The following is a 22,245-nucleotide window of genomic DNA, read 5'->3' as shown; positions in this document are numbered from 1 at the left end:
TTCCCTTAAGCCTTCTGATATCTTGACCCTAAATGTAGACCTAGAGGCAATAGTGTGTGGTTTTGGGTGGGAGGTCTTGAGGTGCCCAGCATCTCCTTACCATACAACTGCCTCTGTAAGTTTATTTTGCGTTCTTCAAGCAAGGGGGAGTGTTTCCTCACACATGAGAGGAGAGGAAACCTTAGCTGATAAAGAAGGCTTAGAAAACTGGGAGGTTTAGGATGCTCACCATAATTCAAGTTCGCCCATGTGTTCTCATTGCAAATCTCAGTGTCCCACTATTTTCCAATCAATGCTCTTTCAGTTGTTGAATATTCAACTTATATTGTACTTCTTTAACTTGCACAATTAAATGTTGGATCTTATATTCAGCAGACTTGGCTGCGTCAGGTATAAGGAATAAGTGATTTTTTTAGGTCAGCCATAGAATTTGATTTAAATAGAGTTTAGAATCTCATACTCATCATCTTTCGTAAGGCTCTCTTGTGCAATAAGAAGCATCATCCTTCCTCAGAGATTTAATGTGACCATTACCACCACTTTACAACTGTAGAGTGCAAAAGCCATTTGGTCTGTCAGAGTCCTTACTTCAGTAGGTGCTGTCACAAGCAACAGCTTATAATTTTACTTGCTATGATGACTCTGAATACTGTGGATTTCTAGAATGTTATTTCACATTGACATGGAAACTAGCCTGCATTCAGAAACATTGCCAACCAACACAAGTATCTTCTCAGTTAAGATTTATACCAGAATAGAGCTACCAAACGAGGTATTTCAAAAGACAGCATCGCAACCCACTCCAGTATTTTTCCCTGGAGAATCCCATTGACAAAGAAGCCTGGAGGGCTACAGTCATTAGGGTCACAAAGAATAGGAAAGGACTGAAGTGACAGCACACACACAGAGCTCCCAACCTAGGTATTTCAACAGAAGGAATTTCATAAGTGAATTGATTACACAGGTACTGAAAATATGAGAAACAGGCAACACTTAACATGATGATAATAACTGCAGGAAAAAAAAAATTGCCACCTTTACAGGCAATAACTTGAGGTTATCAATACATAGATGATTAAGGGAAGGCATCATGTAGTTATAATTCAGAATTTCTTAGGGAAAGCGTGCCCAACTGCCAAGGATAATGGTGAGTGGGGACAATGGAGCAGTTCTGGGAATGCTCAAGGCAGTTAGAGGCTGGAACCAACTCCTGCTGTTGTGCTGAAATGTCCTGATTAGGGCATTATTACCAGGAACAGTAGGAAGAGAGGAAAACAATGAACTACTTCTCCTCTCCTCTGCCTTCAAGTCTTACTACTATTAGTAGAACCTAATGAGTTGTCATTTGATAGATAGTATGCAGAATCCCAGATACAGCATCAAATGGGAGAGAACAGAAAGACAGATGTGAAACTAAAGTTAGTAAATCAGCGACTGGCACAATTACTGGTTTTCTGTTATTTCAGTAGGGAAGAGAGCTCTTCTCCAGCTGCACATATCTAGAACTTCCTCCTCTGTTGTTATCACTAGGCATTCAACATTATAGACATGTGTTCCTTGAGAGCCCTGTCATCAGCTTCTCTCCCTACTTTTATGTGGAACTTCTTTTTCCTTTGCAACAATGTCTCCTTTCTGCTCAATGACGTTTCTCTTTCCAGAAGTTTCTTTCAAACTGAACTGAGTCTTTTAAATCAGTTACACTTGGTTGGTTTCTAGAGTTTATCCAGACTGCCATGTACTGTTCACATTTTCCAATGTCTCTATTCACCTGTGAACGTTTGCATGCTGATCAGATTCTTGTTATTTGAGAAAGAGCATGATTGACGGTTCCCTTCTTGAGGACTCTGATTCTCTGGGCTGTGGGGAATCTCTCTGCCTTCCTTCTGGGTCCTCCTCCGTGTTTGCTGCTCCCACACAGTCCTTGTGGCAGTTGTGCTCTGGCCCCACCTTCGTATGTTGTTGCTTTGAGGCTACCAGTCATTAATCTTGCTGTAAAAGTTATCTGTTGGATTTTTAAAAAATTTAAGTATAGTTGACTTACAATATTATATTAGTTTCAGGTGTTCAACATGGTGATTCAACATTTTTATAGGTTATACCCCCTGTTAAAGCTATTATAAAATATTGACTATATTTCTCTGTGCTGTACAATGTAGTTTTGTAGGTTACTTATTTTATGACTAGTAGTTTGTATCTCTTAATCCCCTAATTAGTGGTAAACATTAATTTGTTCTCTATATCCATGAGTCTGTTCCTGTTTTGTTTTATTCGTCCATTTGTTTTTTAGATTCTACTATAAGTGATAACCCAGAATTTGCCTTTGTCTGTTGTTTTACTAAGCATAATGCCTTCCAGGGCCATCCATCCATGTTGTTGCAAATGGTAAAATTTCACTCTTTTTTATGATTGAGTATTATTCCATTGCTTGTGAGTGTGAGTGTGTGTGTGACATCTTCTTTATCCATTTATTTGTTGATGGACACTTAGATTGATTTCATATTTTGGCAACTGTAAATAATGCTGTGATGAACATTGAGCTGCATGTATCTTTTCTTTATAATTTAAGTACAGTGGATTAACAGTATTACATAGGTTTCATGTGTACAACATTCAATACTTAAAAGTTATATTCTATTTATAGTTATTATATAATAACATCAGAGGGACTGATGTTGAAGCTGAAACTCCGATACTTTGGCCATCTGATGCGAAGAGCTGACTCATTTGAAAAGACCCTGATGCTGGGAAAGATTGAGGGCAGGAGGAGAAGGGGACAACAGAGGACGAGATGGTTGGATGGCATCACCAACTCGATGGACATGCGTTTGGGTGGATTCCGGGAGTTGGTGATGGACAGGGAGACCTGGTGTGCTGCGGTTCATGGGGTTGCAAAGAGTCGGACATGACTGAGCGACTGAACTGAACTGAAAATAATTGCTATATTTCCTGTATTGTACTATATATCCTTGTGTCTTATTTATTTTATAAATAGTAGTTTGTACCCCTTAATCCCTTATACCCATCTCATCTCTCTCCCCTTCTTTTTCTCTATTGGTAACCACTAGTTTGTTCTCTATATCTGTTTTGTTACACTCATTAGTTTGTTGCAGTGTTTAGATTCCACTATAAGTGATGTCATACAATATTTCTATTGCACTGACTTATTTCACTTAGTGTAGTATCCTCCAACCCCATCCACATTGTTGTGAAGATCATTAGTTCATTTTTTCATACACTTATGTAGTATTTCATTGTGTATATATAGCACATAGTCTTTATCCATTCATCTGTTGATAGACACTTAGATTGCTTCCATATCTTGGTAATTGTAAACAATGCTGCTATCAATATTGGGGTGCATGTATCTTTTTGAATTAGTGTTTTTGTTTATTTGGGATAAATACACAGGAGTGGAATTGCTGGATCATAATCCACCTGTAATGCAAGAGACCCCAGTTCTATTCCTGGGTTGGGGACATCTCCTGGAGAAGGGTTAGGCTACCCACTCCAGTATTCTTGAGCTTCCCTGGTGGCTCAGATGGTAAAGAATCTGCCTGCAATGCAGGAGACCTAGGTTTGATCCCTGGGTTGGGAAGATCCCCTGGAGGAGGGCACGGCAACACACCAGTTTTCTTGCCTGGAGAATTCTCATGGACAGAGGAGCCTGGTGCACTACAGTCCATGGGGTCACGAGGAGTTGAACAGGACTAAGCACAGCACAGCACGTGGTAGTTCTATTTGCGGTTTTCTGAGAAGCTTCCATGCTGTTTTCCATATTGGCTGTCCTACTTTGTATTTCCATTAACAGTGTATCAGTTCAGTTCAGTTGTGTCTGACTCTTTGTGACCCCATGAACCACAACACGCAGGGCTCCCCTATCCATCACCAACTCCCGGAGTCCACCCAAACCCATGTCCATTGAGTCGGTGATGCCATCCAACCATCTCATCTTCTGTCGTCCCCTTCTCTTCCTGCCCTCAATCTTTCCCAGCATCAGGGTCTTCTCAAATGAGTCGGCTCTTCGCAGCAGGTGGCCAAAGTATTGGAGTTTCAGCTTCAACATCAATCCTTCCAATGAACACCCAGGACTGATGTGCTTTAGGATGGATTGGTTGAATCTCTTTAAGAATTCTCTTTTCTCTACATCCTTATCAACATTTGCTCTTTGTGGCCTTTTTGATGATAGCCATTCTGATAGGTGTGAGGTGGTATCTCATTGTGGTTTCAGTTTTCATTTCTTTGATTATTAGTAATGTTGAACATCTTTTCCTATGCCTATTGGCCATCTGCATGTCTTCTTTGTTTCTTTTCTTTTCTTTTCTTTTTGATAGCTTTGTTTCACATACTATACAATTCATCAATTCAAAATGTACAATTTAGTGGGTTTCAGCATATTCACAAAATTTTGCAGCTAATATCACATTTAATTTCAGAACATCTTCATCAACCCCAGTGGAAATCTATTGGTAGTCAATTCCATTAAGTATGATGTTAATGGGGTTTTCATATAATCCTTTATCAGACTAGTAGAGTTCCTTTCTATTTCTAGTTTGTTAAATGATTTTTTTTATCCTGAATGGGTGTGAGATTTTGTCAATTATATATCCTGTGTTTTTGAAATTATTGTATGAGTTTTGTACTTTTTCTATTAATATAATATATTAATATGATATATTTTGTTGATTGATTTTTGTATGTTAAACCAATCTTGCATTCCTGGGATAGATCCTATTTGGAAATGGTATATAATTCTTTTTTACATGTTTCTGGATTTAATTTTCCAGTATTATGTGAAAGATTTTTTCTGTCTATATTCATAAAGAATATTGGTCTGTAGTTTTTTAAAATGTTGCTTTGTTTTACTTTTCTTGTAATGTCTTGTTTTGATTTCTTGGAAATACTAGCCCCCAGAATGAGCAGGAAAACATTCCATTCTTATCTATTTTTGGAAGAGCCTGTGAAGAGTTGGGCATAGTCCTTTAAATCTTTGGTAAAATTTACTGTTAAGCAAGCTCCATGTGATGGTGAAAGACGGGGGAGCCTGCATGCTACAGTCCACGGGTTCACAAAGAGTTGGACACGACTGAGCAACTGAACAATAAAAATTTGCCAGTGACACTATCTGGGCTTTAGATTTTTTCTGAAATGGAAAGATTTTTAACCATCAATTAATTCTCTTAGCTTGTTATAGGTCTAGTCATATTTTCTATTTCTTGAGTCTGTTTGGTAGTTTGTGTCTCTTTAGGAATATGTCCATTTTAACAGTGTTATCTGATTTGTTAGCTTATAACTCTTCATAGTATTCCTCATAACCTTTTATTTTTGTAAACTTAGTTGTGATATTCTTTCTTTTATTCCTGATTTTCTTAATTTGTTTCTGGTTTTTTCTTTCTGTCAGTATAGTTAGGTGAGTCATTTTTGGTGACTCAGTTTTTGGTTTTGTTGATTTTTCACCATTGTTTTTCTGTTCTCTATTTCATCCATTTCCAGGCTAATTTTTATTTCCTTTGCTTGTGTTAGTTTTTGTTTATTTGTTAATTTTAGGCTAGTTAAAATGAATTTGGAGCCACTCCCATTTTGTCTGTGACCAATAGAAGACATTTGAAAACTACAAGGACAAAACATGTATATATATTCTTTAAACAGCACTTTCAGTAATAATACTTTATCATGAACTTTCTTGAGTAAAGAAATGCAGTGTTATTGATCCATCATTAAAAATACACCATTTCTTAGGTGTTACTTATAAGTCAGTGACTACATTGTGAAAGTCAATTTGATCAGTCAAAATAATTTCATTTGCAAGTCTTATAGACCTGAGTTTATTAATAATTAAATCAAGTTCTGCATGAATAAATTTATACAGAGGTGTACATATATACATACATATATATGCATATAAACACATGTATTCATATATAAAGATATTTACATGTATATCATTTACATTATATATTTTATACTTTATATACATATGTACACATATGTAAATAATTTGCATTATTTTATGACTGTTATCCTTTTAATGAGACTAAGCTCTGGGAACTTTGGCTTTTGGCAGTGTCACATGAAAAAACAATATACTCTGAAACATGTCATTAATAATAGTAATAAGCTCTAAAACTAAAAAATGTAGAGTAGATGCTTCATATACATTGTTTCACGGAGCTCTTACTATTTTGAAAATTGATATTAACATGTTTATCTTAAGGAAACTGAGGCACAGAAAGGTGAGATTTTGTTTGTAGATTCACAAGAAATAACTGGCAGAGCAAAGATTCAAACAGGATTTCAGAGATTTGCTCTGCTCATTTTTAAAATATAGCTCTGCATTCTTAATGCAGGATTTGGGATGAAGTACTTTCAAGTATATTTATCATCTCATGTGAAGAGTAAACACATTTACCATATTTCATGGAAATAGATTAGGTTACATATGAGATTAGCTAACTTGACTCATCCTGTCTATATATGGAAATCTAGGCATATATGTGATCAAAATAGGGCAAATAAAACTGTGTTAAAAATAGAGAACTGACCTTGTATCAAGATGCATTTCTTTAGTTTTAGATGTCTAGTGCACTTATACACTATTTCTTTCTAATTACCAAGATGTGGTTCTTCGGTCAAAGGCTGCCAGATTATGCCATGTCAGAATGGCTATGGGGCCTTTCAAAGAACAAGTCATTGATGTTGACCTGCAAAGCCTTAGAATAGGCATAAAGCTTCCACAAACAATCATGGGCAGAAACATAAAGAACCTGGTGATGGGTGACTTCTCCATTCTCGATATGATTGATTATAGAAAGTCATAAACAATACAGGACTGATCACTAAATGGAATAGCCTCAAGGAGAGAGGTCCTTTGTCCAAGAAGATTAGTCAAAGAAGAGGATATAGCTCTGAAAACATGAATTATGGTTTGGGTTAGGAGTGATAAATGAATCCTTCTGTTGATATTCAGTGGAACCCAGGGGCTATTTGAGATGGTTTGGAAATGCAACTGCTTTAGGAGATAGACAGCTTCATGGTAAGAAGTGTCTTCAAAATATTAATACTTTATTGACATAACTCTTATCTTCTTAGAATTAATACATTAAATAATTTTTTAAAGTTCTAGGGTTACCTGCATATCACAATTTTGTTCTTTCATTCTCTCTCCAATCCATTCCCCCCACCCCAGAATTGCATATTGACCATTTTTGAAGAAGAAAAGAAATATTAATGTTCCAAAAGTTAGCTATGTGAAATTGTGAAGGATTAAGTCACACCCTTATTTTTTTGTTGCAGTGTAAAGGTGGTAGAATTTAGCCAAGATTGAAGAGAGGGAGGAAGGGAGGGAGGGAGGGGGAGAGGGAGGCGGAGAGAAAGAGGGACAGAGAGAGGAGGGAGAAGAAAAAACAAAAACCTGTTATTTACACTTACTGCAAAGCTATCATGTTAAATGGAATGATGACCAATTTTGATTCCTGCTTATGAAGTTTGTTGAGTATTTGAACTACTGTCGTGGTTCTCCCTTTTCCAAACTTCCTGTTATCACACTACTGCCCTTGGTCTTCAGACTTGGGAGGATGGGAGTTTGTTCCTGGATTCTTGTTTATTCCTCTCCTGGAGGTTTGCTTGTCTGTCACACTGAGGGGTTTTAGTACAAATTAGGAACAAGACAGCTCTATTTTCACTTCATTGAGATTCAAACTAAAATTGCTCAATAAACTTGTTGTCTTTATTCAGAACTCCCTTTTGACTTCTGAGTGTGAAGAAAACAGAGATCTTAGCCTTATACTGTTCCTCCCACCCTGTTTCCTTCTTTCTTCTGCTTCACATTACTTCTAACAGTCCAACCCATTCAACCACGTGGGTAACTTTCCTGAAATTTCTTGCTGCATTTTCTGAATTTGCTTCAGCTGTTAACTGAAACATTAGGACCTTAAACAAACAAACAAACATACATAGATTTTCCTTTCTTATTTTCATTCTTACATAATACAAGGTAGGATGCCCTCATCTTTTTATCTTCATAGACCAAATTAAAGTGAAAAGCTAACTGCTTAGATGTGATTGTAGATTTATGGAAAAGAAAAATCTGACTGTATGCCAGTTGCTATGTCATGCACTTTTCCACATGCTTAAAGAAGACTTTAGCTTTGTGGGCTAGCTGTCACATTAGGATAAGTAAGAAGACAGGAAACTAGATCAGATGCTCTAGTTGTTATTGAACTGTCTGCTAATTTCTATTCTTCATGGATGGATGAAAGAGAAATTAAGGTACAAGATGATGAGTAAACGTCAAAACAGTTTGTTACCTCAAGAAGCCTAAAATTAACTGCAGTATAGATATGTTCTGAGTAGTCTCATAATTCAATCAGCAAGATGAAATTTTAGCAATAAAATTCAGATTTTCACAGCAGATGATTTTCATTCCTACCACTGTGTACTCTCATACTCACTGAAGATGATGTTGAAGAAAGGATTCATTTTTTATTTATTCCTTTCTTCCTTGCGAGCTTGGATTTAAGAGAAGTAGACAGTGTGTGTGGGTGGATAGAGCTTTGGATTAATGTTTAATTTTCTGTCCTTCAATTACACCAGTGTTAGAATAAGAGTTGTAATATCACACCAAGATTAGTGAGAACATGAATTAAATAATGCCTGTCAAGGTCCTGTAGCTCCTTAGAGAAAGGTATTGTCATTTGATTCATGTTCATTTGTAAATGACTAGAGATGTAAAGATAAAGAATTTACTTGATTTCTCTTATATTATAAAATTTCAAGTATATTGATATTTTATATTCCCATTATACATAGGACTCTGAATCTACTCAGGTTTAAACCTAAGACAAAGCATTTATTACACAACAAAGGCGGGAGTTTCACAATGAATAATGTCATTATAAAGTAAAATTATTTACATTTTTAATGTTACATGATTAAAAGAACAAAGACATTTGGTAAAAATAGGGAAGGTTTTCCAGTATTTATCTTTTTACTATAGCTTGCCATAATGACTTTATAGGCTCTTTTCTTAAATAGTTCACATTCAAATTTTTAAAACCCAATTTAATTGAAAGAAAGAAATAACCAGTTTTCTCAAGCAAATTTTTTTCCTTTAAATTGTAGCTCTTACCCTTTATTGGGTCACTGATTCTCTCTGGTATTTATTGAAAGTGATGACTTCTCTGTTTGTGTAAAACTGCTATGTCAACCAAAGTCTTCACTGAAAATAACAGGGACCAATGCTGGTTTGCTAAAGCAGAGACAGGACTTACTAAGAGATTATACAGAATCTTTGAGTGGGTCAGAGAATTAGGCCTGGGAGTTATGTTATTCAGAACAATGCTTCAAGCACACTACTGTATATTATTGCCCATCCATAACTTATATTACCACACTGCGTGCTAGTGTAGAAAATTTGACTTTTGCTTCTTTGAAAACTTGATTCAGTTGATGCTACCTTTGATATCAAGAGAAAGATTAAGAAGCATACTCTTTTGTTTGTTCATTGATTTAGCCAATATCATGTAAGATCTACCATGCTATTAGACACTAGGGAAATCATAGGAAAAAACAAAAGGAGATAGTCTGTGGATTTGACAGAGTTTTTTAGAAAACTCAAAGCAGTTGTGGCTAAATCAATGGCATTTTGTAAGACTTTTATCTGAAAGTATTTGACATTGTTGCCAAAAGCTGTAGAGCTTCTTTAAGAGAATGAACTTGGGGAAATCAATAAAAAAAGCGGTGCCATCACTCACAAGGCTATAACATAAAATGGAAAATTCCAAGAAAATGCAGGATAAAGTCTGTAGAGTGGTGGTATGAAATTAGTGTCCACAGTGGAATTAAACAATGATGTAACCAATAAATAAAGAAAAAGTGTAAGGAGAATTTGAAATAAGCATACATATGTAAGTTTAGTCTAAAGAGCCAAGTAGTTAGTTGCAACATTATATTATATTGCAACAAAATACCACAAACTGGGTGGCTTAAACAATAGAAATTGACTTCTCATATTTTTTGACTTTAGATATCCTAGATCAAGATCCAGGAGTGTTTGCTGTCTGGCAAGAGCTCTCTTCATGGGTTGCAGACATGTACCATCTCACTGGGCTTTTTTTTTTTCTTTGTCATCTTCTTTTTAAAATTATTTTTCTTTTTATTTTTTAATTGGAGGAGAATTGCTTTTATGATGTTTTGTTGGTTTCTGCCATAAAACAATGCAAACCAATGATAATTATACATATAGCACCTCCCTTTTGAGCCTCCTTCCCATCCTATCCTCCCATCCCACCCCCTAAATTATCACAGAGCACCAAGCTGGGCTTCTCACTAGCTGTCTGTTTTACACATGGTAGTGTATATATGTCGATGCTCCCTTCTCCATCTGTCCCACTCTTTCCTTCCACCACTCTGTCCACAAGTCCATTTTCCATATCTGCATTTCCATTCCTTCCCTGCTACAAGGTTCATCAATATCATTTTTCTAGATTCCATATGTATGTGGAATCTAGATATTCGTTTTTCTCTAACTTACTTCACTGTATAACAGGCTCTAGGTTCATCCACTTCACTAGAATTGACTCAAATTTATTCTTTTTATAGCCAAGTAATATTCTTTTATATACATGTACCACATCTTCTTTATCCATTCATCTGTCAATGGACATCTCGGTGGCTTCCAAGTCCTAGCTATTGTAAATTGGGCTGCTATGAACACTGCAAATGAAACAACTGACAAAGGATTGATCTCCAAAGTATATAGGTATCTCATAGAGCTCAATAACTGAAAAACAAACAACCCAATTGAAAAATGGGCAGTGGACCTAAACAGATATTTTTCAAAGAATACATACAGATGGGCAATAAACACATGAAAAAAAGATGCTCAGTATAACTAATTATTAGAGAAATGCAAATCAAAGCTACAATAAGGTTCACCTCAGTCAGAATGGCCATCTTCACTGCGTCTTAACACGGCGTTTCCTTTGAGTATACTCACAGAGAGACAGAGGTAGTGAGATCTTCTGTGCCTCTTCTTATACGGACACTAATCTCATTGGATCAGAGCCCCCACCATTATGACTCTATCTAACCTTCCTTCTATCTCCATCTTCTATCGAGAGATAGAAGGATGAGAATCCTACTATCACATTAGGGATTAGGCCCTTATCATATGAATAATTTGAATTTTGAAAGAATATAATTCAGTGCATAACAAACATTAAGCATATTTTATGTAATATTGTTAATATTTTATGATTTTAGGAATTTTTGGCATTTTTAATCCAATCACATATCATTTTGAGGTATGCTAGACCAATACATATGTTTTGATATATATGATCAGATACATAGCACATTTTGGTTTAAATTCATAGCATTTACTCAGTATCCATTCTATACAAAAGACTAAACAAGGCATTCTTTAGTGTGCATTTTTCATTTAATGCACATAGTAGACTTTTAGCACTCTATCAATCATATTAACTTAAGTGAGACTGAAAATTGTCTTTGGGAAACCACTCCTACTTATGGGAACATAATAAGTAAGATGTAATAAAATATGACTTTTATTTGCTTATTGTCCAAGGGTCTTCTTGAGAATTCTAAACCACAAGAACTTGCCTGTATTTGGGATGCCATTGCTTAAGTTTGGAACTCAAAACCCAATAGTGTTGAATATGGGAGGAGCTATAGCAGATCAATAATTGCTCTGAGCACTATAACCTTACTCCATTGTTTAATCTAGCCAGTCTGTATACTCAAAAGCCTTTGATGTCATCTCTCAAGGTATTTTCAAATTCCAAATCTGCATTGATACAGCAAAAAGGCATAATGTAGTATTAAAAATAAAAGAAAAGCAACTAAAAATATATGCAAACACAAATCATGCCACACTCATCAGAGATTGCAAACTAGAGCATTGATTATAATGATCATGTCAGTCTTTGCATACAGATTTGTCTTCCTCTAAAATAGTACTTGTATATTTTAAATTATAATGAATCTCATAGCATTTCTTCCCTCGCTGCACCTACTCTGGAGGGTAGAATCTGAAATAAGTTCTCCTTTGCCTGGTATGCTTGATGATATTTTAGGTATGATGTACTATTGTTGTTCAGTTGCTCAGTGGTGTCCGACTCTTTGTGACCCCATGGCCTGCAGCAACCAGGCTTCCTTGTCCTTTACCATCCCCCAGAGCTTGCTCAAACTCGTGTCCATTGAGTTGGTGATTCCATCCAACCATCTCACCCTCTGTTGTCCGTTTCTCCTCCCGCCTTCAAACTTTCCCAGCATCAGGGGCTTTTCTCATGCTTTGCATCAGGTGGCCAAATTATTGGAACTTCAGCTTCAGCATCAGTCCTTCCAATGAATATTCAGACTGATTTCCTTTAGGAGTGACTGGTTTGATCTCTTTGCAGTTCAAGGGACTCTCAAGAGTCTTCAACATCACAGTTCAAAAGCATCAATTCTTCGACGCTCAGCTTTCATTATGGCTCAACTCTCACATCCATTCATGACTACTGGAAAACCATAGCTTTGACTATGTACTGTTGAGCTATCTCCAAAGGTTACTACATGTTTCTTGCTTTCCAGTAGCTAGGACCACAGGGATTTGTTGAACTGATTGTGTATATTTCTCTCTGTGAGGTAACACTGCTGCTGCTGCTAAGTGGCTTCAGTCGTGTCCGACTCTGTGCGACCCCTTAGACAGCAGCCCACCAGGCTCCCCTATCCCTGGGATTCTCCAGGCGAGAACACAGGAGTGGGTTGTCGTTTGCTCCTCCAATGCATGAAAGTGAAAAGTGAAAGTGAAGTCGCTCAGTCGTCTGACTCTTCATGACCCCATGGACTGCAGCCTACCAGGCTCCTCCATCCATGGGATTTTCCAGGCCAAGAGTACTGGAGTGGGGTGCCATTGCCTTCTCCGGAGGTACCACTACTTTTACCTATTTAGAGCAAAAAGACCCCATTGTACAGTTTGCTTTCATCAAAGGGTTTATTTTATTTCATGAATGTGTTTGTTAAAAACATGGCTTGTAATAGAACTGGTTTTGCTCATGATGTATTATGAGCATAGTTGAACTGGTAAACAGAGACAGACAGAAAAACCAGGTTTTCTAAGAGATCATGTATTCAGTAATGTTGACTAAACAACAGTTTTCCATGAGGCTCTGGAAACAGTGGATTTATAGTTTTATAAAATAACAATATCATTAGTGGTAATTTTCAGCAGTATTGACTTGTACTTTTAATTTTTAATGGTGGAGAAACTTGGAGTAATAACATAAAATGATACATTTTATTTTGATTATTTTTTATCATAAATACTTTATCTTAAGGAATCTAAATTAGTGGTTTATTTCACTTTTCATTTAAACAGCTAAGTGATAATATTGTTATATCATAGTAACATTTATTAATTTTCAATGAAAATAGGAGCCTTTTACCAAAACATGAACTGACCAATATCCCTAATTATTCTGAGCAATTATGAGAGACTTTTGAAGGAAATCAGTCCTGGGTTTTTTTTGGAAAGACTGATGTTGAAGCTGAAACTCCAATATTTTGGCCACCTGATGCAAAGAGCTGACTCATTGGAAAAGACCCTGATGTTGGGAAAGATTGAAGGCAGGAGGAGAAGAGGATGACAGAGGATGAGATGGTTAGATGGCATCACTGACTCAATGGACATGAGTTTGGGTGAACTCCAGGAGTTGGTGATGGATAGGGAGGCCTGGAATGCTGCAGTTCATGGGCTCGCAAAGAGTTGGACACGACTGAGCAACTGAACTGACTGACTGACTGACTAAGGTACACAAATCAATTGAAGATAATAAAATTAAATAATAGTTGAATTTTGAATATATTTCATCTTTGCTAAAGTATTTTTATTTATAATACTTGTTTAGCTTATTGAGAACCATACAATATATGATAGTTTACATAGAAAGATAAGGAGAAAGTTCAGTTTTGTTGAGTTTGAGTAACTTAGAAAATTTTCTAAGTATTCATCCTAGTGGTGTGATTAAGACTTTAGAATAAATCCTTAAAATCAATATTTGTGTTTTTTCATCATTCTAATACCCTTTTTTTTGTGTTGAAGTATTTCATGGCCAGAATGATGGGGTGAGGATGTCTATACCCTAATATCAGGAATTTGTGAATATGTTACATTACATGGCAAAGGAAAATAAAGGTAACATATAGGATTAAAGTTTCTAATCAGCTGACCTTGAGACAGGGAGCTCTTCCAGGACTATTTGATTGGGTCTAATGTTATCACATAGATCTTTAAATGTAGAGGGAGGAGGTGGAAGAGGAGGTCAGCATGGCTTGACCTGAGAAAGACCTGACCCATCCTTGCTGGCTTTGAAGGTGGAAGAAGAGGCCATTAGCCATGGAATGTGAACGGCCTCTGGGGCTAGAAAAGTAAAGGAATTTATTCTTCCTAGAACTTGAAGAAAGGAACACGGTTGGACACTGCTGTTAGCCAGGAGTCACTCCCAGTTGCTAGAGGCTGCCCTCAGGTCCTAACCTTTTGGCCCTTGTAACAGAACTGATTCTTCAGTTAGCAGGAAAATCTTTCCAGCCAGCAGTGTCTAATATCATGTAATCTAATCATCAAAGCAATTATCCTTTCATATTCATAATTCCTGCCTGTACTCAAGAGGAATACATATATGGAGTGACTATACCAGAGGACAGGAATCTTGGCGGTCACTTCAGAATTCTGTCTAGGTCTCTCTTCCTATCTCTCTTTCTCTACATGCATATGTGTACATGTATTTGTTTTTGAATCAACATAGATATATCAGCATCTTATATTGATTAATTTTTTTTTTACTAGTTCAGTCATAGTATTTCTCTGTTTTAATTACCAGATTCCATCTGATTCATGAAAACACCATAATGAAGATTAAGAAAGTTTCTTTATGCATTCTTTCCCTCATTCAATTGCATACCCATAATCACCAAAATCACACAGTTACTGAGACTAACATTTCAGATAATCTATTTTAATATTAATTTTTTAAGGACTTCTTTATCTTCAAGAGTTATGTAAAAATTAATTCACAGCTCTGTATTTCTGGGGACCAAAAAAGCTGTAACTGAAAAATCTTCACACAGATCTGCACTTTGATATTCTCAATGTGTCAGGTGAGTAATTAAATCCTAACACTCTTATGAGGGAGATTGGGTATTTTTATAAAGAGAAAAATTACAGCTAAGGTCTTAAGTCATTCTGATTTTCCAGAATGCCCCCAAATTAAAGACTTCTTATAGGGAATATAAGTTAAAATTTTTTACTAAAATAACAACAAATGATATAATAAAATATACTTATTCCTATAGTAAATTTTTTAAATTGTGGGATAATTCTGTGAGTTAAGAGGTTACAGAATATGTAAAATATTGCATGTATGTGCATAAATTTTTAAGTGAAGTTAGAAAACATGATTAAGGAGCTATGAAGCATTAATTCTGTGCATTTATGATAGATTCCCCTCCCCTGTGCTTAAGCTTATTTCCTGACTCAGTTAACTATAGAGTAAAAGTTAGCTTCTTTATCACTGTGAATGATTTGTTGTTTGCTAGTGCAACTTGTAATTTTTTACATAATAAAAAGATAATATGGTTAATGTATTATGCTGAGATTTTACAGAATAAACTGTAGTTTAAGTATATTTTAGCATTTTTCCAGAAGGATTGCAGTAATTTTTCAGTGAGAAACCATCCCATCTTCTGAAGGAAACTTAGTAGTTAACTAAAAAGAAAAGATTCATTATGATCTAGGGGCCCAGGAAACCATGCACTACAAATCCCCTTTGGTTACAAGATAAAACGCATCTTACTGATTTTATAAAACTCAAAAAAAAAGAAGAGAAAAAGTTTCAAGTAATCCCATTACGATTTTTCCCAAATACTACTGTTAATAAGGGTAGATTTCCTTGTAGTCTCTCCTCTTTCTTCCAGATGTAACTGCCATGTGGATCAAGCATGTCTTGTGGGATATAATCACAAACCACATTTCTTCTTGTCTCTTCCTGTCTTTGTTCATTTACTGTGTTGACTAATTCTTCTCCTAGTCCTAGTTCTTTTCCTGGATGAAATTTAGGGCAAGTCCCCAGGCTTATCAAGTCATTTTCAGATAATGGAATCTTCTCCAAACAGCAGTATTTTTAGTCCACTGTGATACTCAGCACATTTTAACCTCATTCAAAATACCAGGCACTCCCCCTCTCCCAGTTCGTGCCAGCTGTAGGCTAGGTAACTGCAGTGGGAGAGAATCTGAGTGCTTTCCCCCCATGCCTGACTGATGTCTTTGCCCCTTCTTCTTAGTCTTGTCAGTCACAGTGTCTGACCCCTATTGGGGAAATGGAGAGGGGAGGAAGGAAGGGAGTGAGGTGTTCTTTTGTCTGACTGATACTGTTCAGAACTGAAATGTGCTTTTTATCAGGGAAATATTTAAAACTATCTCTTCTGGAACATTTTCTTGGGTTCTTTGGAGACTGCTCTGCTTGACCTCTCTACCTAATGAGAGATTTTGCCTGAAATTCCTTTGCCCAGGTAAGAGCCTCACCTCCGTCTTGCTTTCTTTCTCTCCCTGGTTTTCAGTATTCCACTGCCACGTAAATTTTCTCTCACCGTTGGAGTCCTCTTGTCGCTCTGGATGGCAGTACTGAGCAAGATCACTGCAAGTTCACCAGGCTGTCTCTCACTTGAGGTCACATCTAGTCAGGACAATCTTGAAGAGACAGGCAGATACCAGTGTAAAAGCACCCCTACTTCCCTCAGCAGATAAACTTGCCAGGAATTTACTCATCTTGAGATTTCTCAAACACATTCTGATATCTGCTCGCCATGTACAGCAATTGTGGTTTCAAATATTAAGCCCCTTGAGTAGTTTCCTCGTTATCCTCTCTCTTTAGGTGAGAAGGGAGAATTCTATTCATTCTCCTTCCTTGGGGAGGGGAATGGATGGGTACCATACACATGAGCACACCAAAAACTCTAGCTAACACTTCTAATCTACTTCTCTTCTTGATGTAAACAAGAGGGTTGGGAACAAATGGTTTTCCACCACCTTTCTTTGCAAGCTACATGATGGTCTCTTGCTTCATTTGGGAATCTGTTTTCTTGGTCCTCAGCAGAAACAAAGTAAAACATTTTTATATTAACATTATGTTGCACTACTGTTTAAAAAATGAACACACGTTTACACATATTAATTAAATATGTAGTTTCCTTAACAGTCTTGGGATTCAGTTGTATATCATCTTTTATTCAGTTATTAAGTTCTAAAACACTTTCCATCTCACTACACATCATTTGAAAACATGATTTTAATGTTAGTACAATATTCAGTAATATAGACGTTTAACCATTTTCCATTGTTGGGCCTCTGTATGAAATCCTATTTTTATATTATTATTATATTAATATTACATATTCTAATATATACCATATTGTAATGACCTGCCTCTTGAGAAACCTGTAAGCAAGTCATGAAGCAACAGTTAGAACTGGACATGGAACAACAGTCTGGTTCCAAATAGGAAAAGGAGTACGTCAAAGCTGTATATTTTCACCCTGCTTATTTAACTTATATGCAGAGTGCATCATGAGAAACGCTGGGCTGGAGGAAGCACAGCTGGAATCAAGATTGCCAGGAGAAATATCAATAACCTCAGATATGCAGATGACACCACCCTTATGGCAGAAGTGAAGAGGAACTAAAAAGCCTCTTGATGAAAGTTAAAGAGGAGAGTGAAAAAATTGGCTTAAAGCTTAACATTCAGAAAACTAAGATCATGGCATCTGGTCCCATCACTTCATGGCAAATAGATGGGGAAACAGTGGACACAGTGGCTGACTTTATTTTTCTGGACTCCAAAATCACTGCAGATGGTGACTGCAGCCATGAAACTAAAAGACGCTTACTCCTTGGAAGGAAAGTTATTTTTTCCAGTGGTCATGTATGGATGTGAGAGTTGGACTATAAAGAAAGCTGAGCGCTGAAGAACTGATACTTTTGAACTGTGGTATTGGAGAAAACTCTTGAGAGTCTCTTGGACTGCAAGGAGATCCAACCAGTCCATCCTAAAGGAGATGAGTCCTGGGTGTTCATTGGAAGGACTGATGTTGAAGCTGAAACTCCAATACTTTCACCACCTGATGTGAAGAGCTGACTCATTTGAAAAGACCCTGATGCTGAGAAAGATTGAGAGCAGGAGGAGAAGGGGATGACAGAGGATGAGATGTTTGGATGGCATCACCGACTCAATGGACATGGGTTTGGGTGGACTCCAGGAGTTGGTGATGGACAGGGAGGCCTGGCGTGCTGTGGTTCATGGGGTCACAAAGAGTTGAACACGACTGAGGAACTGAACTGAACTGAATTATATAACACTATAATGAGTTTATTTTGGGTAATTTTTTTATATTAGCCTATTTTCTTACAAATTATAATATATACCACATTGTAATGAATATCTTTTAGCCAATTTTCTTTTCAGTAAGAGTATAACAATTTATATTCCACCAGAATTGTTTAAGCACACTTTTTTCAATTTAATAGGTAAAGTGGTGTTTCATTAATTTGTTTATTTGCCCTTATTTCATAAAATTGAATCAAACGCTTTTGGGTGACTATTGGTCTTTGCCTTACCTGATATGCTCCATCTTTTAGTAAGAAGGTTTTTGACCTTCTTATATTTATATTTACTTTTATAAATATTTATATTTATATTATATATTATATTTTATAATATAAATATTATATAATATAAATATATTATATTATATTTATATTATATTTACTTTTATAAATATTTATAAATATAAATATTTATATTTACTTACATTTATATTTTTGACCTTTTATATTTATATTTACTTTTAGCATGTTTTATAATTTCTGTTTATAATCTTTTTCCTTTCTTTTCTATTTGTCTTTCATTTATTTTTGTTTGAGAAAGATTTCTGCATTCCCTCTTCTCTTTTCTTTGAATGGCATAAAGGTATAGTCTTCAGTTATTCTTTTAGAGGTTATCCTAAAATTTTTAATAAAAAATCTTTACCAAAAACTTAAAGAGGCCACGTCCATTGGCAGATAAATGGATAAGGAAGTGAGGTACACATACACAATGGAATATTACTAAGCTATAAAAAAGAATGCATTTGAGTCAATTCTAAAGAGGTAGATGAAACTAGAGCCTATTATACAGAGTGAAGTAAGCCAGAAAGAGAAACACTAATACAATATGTTAATGCATGTATATGGAATTTAGAAAGACAGTAAGGATGATCCTACATGCAAGACAGCAAAAGTGATACAGATATAAAGGACAGAATTTTGGGCTATGTGGAAGAAGGTGAGTGGGGATGATTTGAGAGAAGAGCGTTGAAACATAGATATTACTGTATGTAAAATAGATGACTGGTGCAAGTTTGATGCATGAAGCAGGGAACACAAAGCTGGTGCTCTGGGGCAACCCAGAGGGATGGGGTGGGGAGGGGAATGGGAGGGGCGTTCAGGATGGGGGAACACATGTGTACCCATGGTTGATTCATGTCCATATATGTCAAAAACCACCACAATATTGTAAAATAATTATCCTCCAATTAAAATAAATGAATTTTTAAAAAAGAGGCCTGCATTTAGCAGCATCACTTTCTTACCTCACTTAGGACAACTAAGTTAGGATAACCAACGTTTACATGTTTTGTGAACAGTCCTCTATCACAGGCTCCTAAAATTTTGTATTTAAATATATCAGTTAATAAATGAGTTATTTAAATATATCAGTGTTTCTAATTTCTTCTTATTGAAGGTCATCTTCTGTAGTTTTTCATGAAAGCATATAAATATTGAGCACTGTAGGTTAGCACTGCCCAATAGAAATACACTACAAACCACAAATGGGAGCCATATACATAATTTTAAATTTTCTAGTAGCCACAGTAAAGGAAGGAAAAATAAATGATGTCAATTTTAATTTTAATAACATATTTAAAGCAATATATTAAAGCTAATACCATTTCCACATATAGCTAGCAAAAATGTTAATGGAAAGTTTACAGTTTTGTACTTTGACATTTAGGGTAGATTGATACATAAGCACATCATCATTTGGCATAGATTTCAAGTTCTCATTAGCCACATATGATTATTGACTTATGTATTGGACAGTGCAGTTCTAAGTCATTGAAAGTCTTTAAAAGCTCAAGATGAAAATAGCTTCATTTTTATACCCCTGTTTTTACCCATTCTACTGTTTCTCCTCCCTCCCTGATGTTTCACATCTGCATTTGTTATTTTCTTCCTGATCAAAGAACTTCCATTAGCCATTCATTTAGTCTGGTCTGCCTGCAATACATTAACTTAGCTATCTTCATCTGAAAATGTCTTTTATTTTGCTTTCATTTCTTAAGTATATAGAGATTTGTTCTGGGTTGAAGTTCTTTCCTTTCAGCACTTGAAAAATGTTTCGCCAATTCCTTCTGACCTTCATGGTTTCAGATGAGACATCCTCTGTTTTTTGATTTGTTTTTCCCTTATAGGTAATGTATCATATTGTGCTAGCTGTTTTCAAGACTTTTTTCTTTATCTTTAGTTTTCAGAAATCTGATTATGATGTATTTTGTTGTGCACTTCCATAAATTTATACTTTCTGGAAGCCATCTTCTTAAATATCATTATATTTAAGATTTGTGCCGTTTGCCAAATTTCAGAAAATTTTACCCATTATTTCAAATATTTTTTGAAAGTGACACTTTTTCTATTCTTTTTCCAGGACTTTAGTGTCATAGGTTTTACATCTCCTTTCTTGTCTACATGTCCCTGACACTCTGTTCATTTTTTACTTTTAAATCTATTTTCTTTCTTTGTTCAGATTGTGTAATTTTTATTAGTTGGTATTGAATTTATTAATTTTTATTCTGTCACTCTAGTCTGCTATTGAACATATACAGTGTTATTTTTCATATACAGTGAAATTTTTATTTTGATACTTGCATATTTCAATTCTATAATTTCCATTTATTTCTTCTTTTTATTTTTTTGCTTTTTTGCTGAAATTTTCTATTTTTCCCCCTTGCTACAAGAGTGTCTGTAATTGCTCATTGAAGTGTCTCTAGATGGCTGCATTGCAGTCCTTGTCAGATGATACTGATAGCTGATACACTTTCAGGTTGAAAGTGAAAGTGAAAGTCACTCAGTCCGTCCGATTCTTTGCGACTGTATGGACTATATGGTCCTTGGAATTCTCCAGGCCAGAATGCTGGAGTGGGTAGCCTTTCCTTTCTCTAGAGGATCTTCCCAACCCAGGGATCGAACCCAGGTCTCCAGCATTGCAGACAAATTCTTTACCAGCTGAGGCACAAGGGAAGCCCAAGAATACTGGGGTGGGTAGTCTTTTCCTTCTCCAGTGGGTCTTCCTGACCCAAGAATCTAGCAGGGGTCTCCTGCATTGCAGGCAGATTTTTTACCGATTGAGCTATCAAGGAAGCCCTACACTTTCAGGTATGTGTTGTCTTATACCTGTTATGATTTTCCTGTTTGTTGACATGACAAGCAATTTTCAAATATATACTGGGCATTTCAGGTATTATGTTATTAGATCCTGGATCCTATCTAAATCTTCCTTTTTAGCAGATAGTTACCATGTTGAGGTTTTTCATACAGTTCTGCTTAGTTTTCAATCTTCGTAGTGCTAGTCTGCTCTGTTTGTGTGCTATCAGAGGATAGTCTGAAAACCTCAGTGGTTTTCCAAACGGTAGTCCAGCTCTTAAATATTTTGCTATGCTAAATCTGGTCAATATGCTAAGTATGGGATACTCAGCAGTCTGCCTCGAACTTCATATATAGTTTTAATAAATTCTTTCACTAGCTCTCTCCCCTGATACCCTGGTTGGGAGTGAAAGGATGTTCCTCCTGCCTGTGCAGGAAGGTGGTCTAAGTTCCCTTTGGGGGCTCAGTAGACACTAGCATATTTGGGGTAGTGTGATGCCACCCACTAGAGCTGGGCAAGTTTGCAAGTCCAGGCTCCCCACTGAGCTACCAGTGATACCATCTTAGCAGAAGCAGCAGAGCATTGCCTACTGTCACCTGATGGTGGTAGAAGCCCAGGGTCTCCACCTGGCCTCTGATGGCATCAGGGGGAAGTGGTGGTGCTAGTGAGGTGATGAGAATGTTTGTCGTGTGGAGTTGGCTGAAGAAGTTTTCTCCTCTTCCAGGTGATCATT

Source organism: Cervus elaphus, chromosome 17, assembly GCF_910594005.1.
Source record: "Cervus elaphus chromosome 17, mCerEla1.1, whole genome shotgun sequence".
Classification (NCBI taxonomy): Eukaryota; Metazoa; Chordata; class Mammalia; order Artiodactyla; family Cervidae; genus Cervus; species Cervus elaphus.
Note: the sequence above shows the minus strand (reverse complement) of the source record.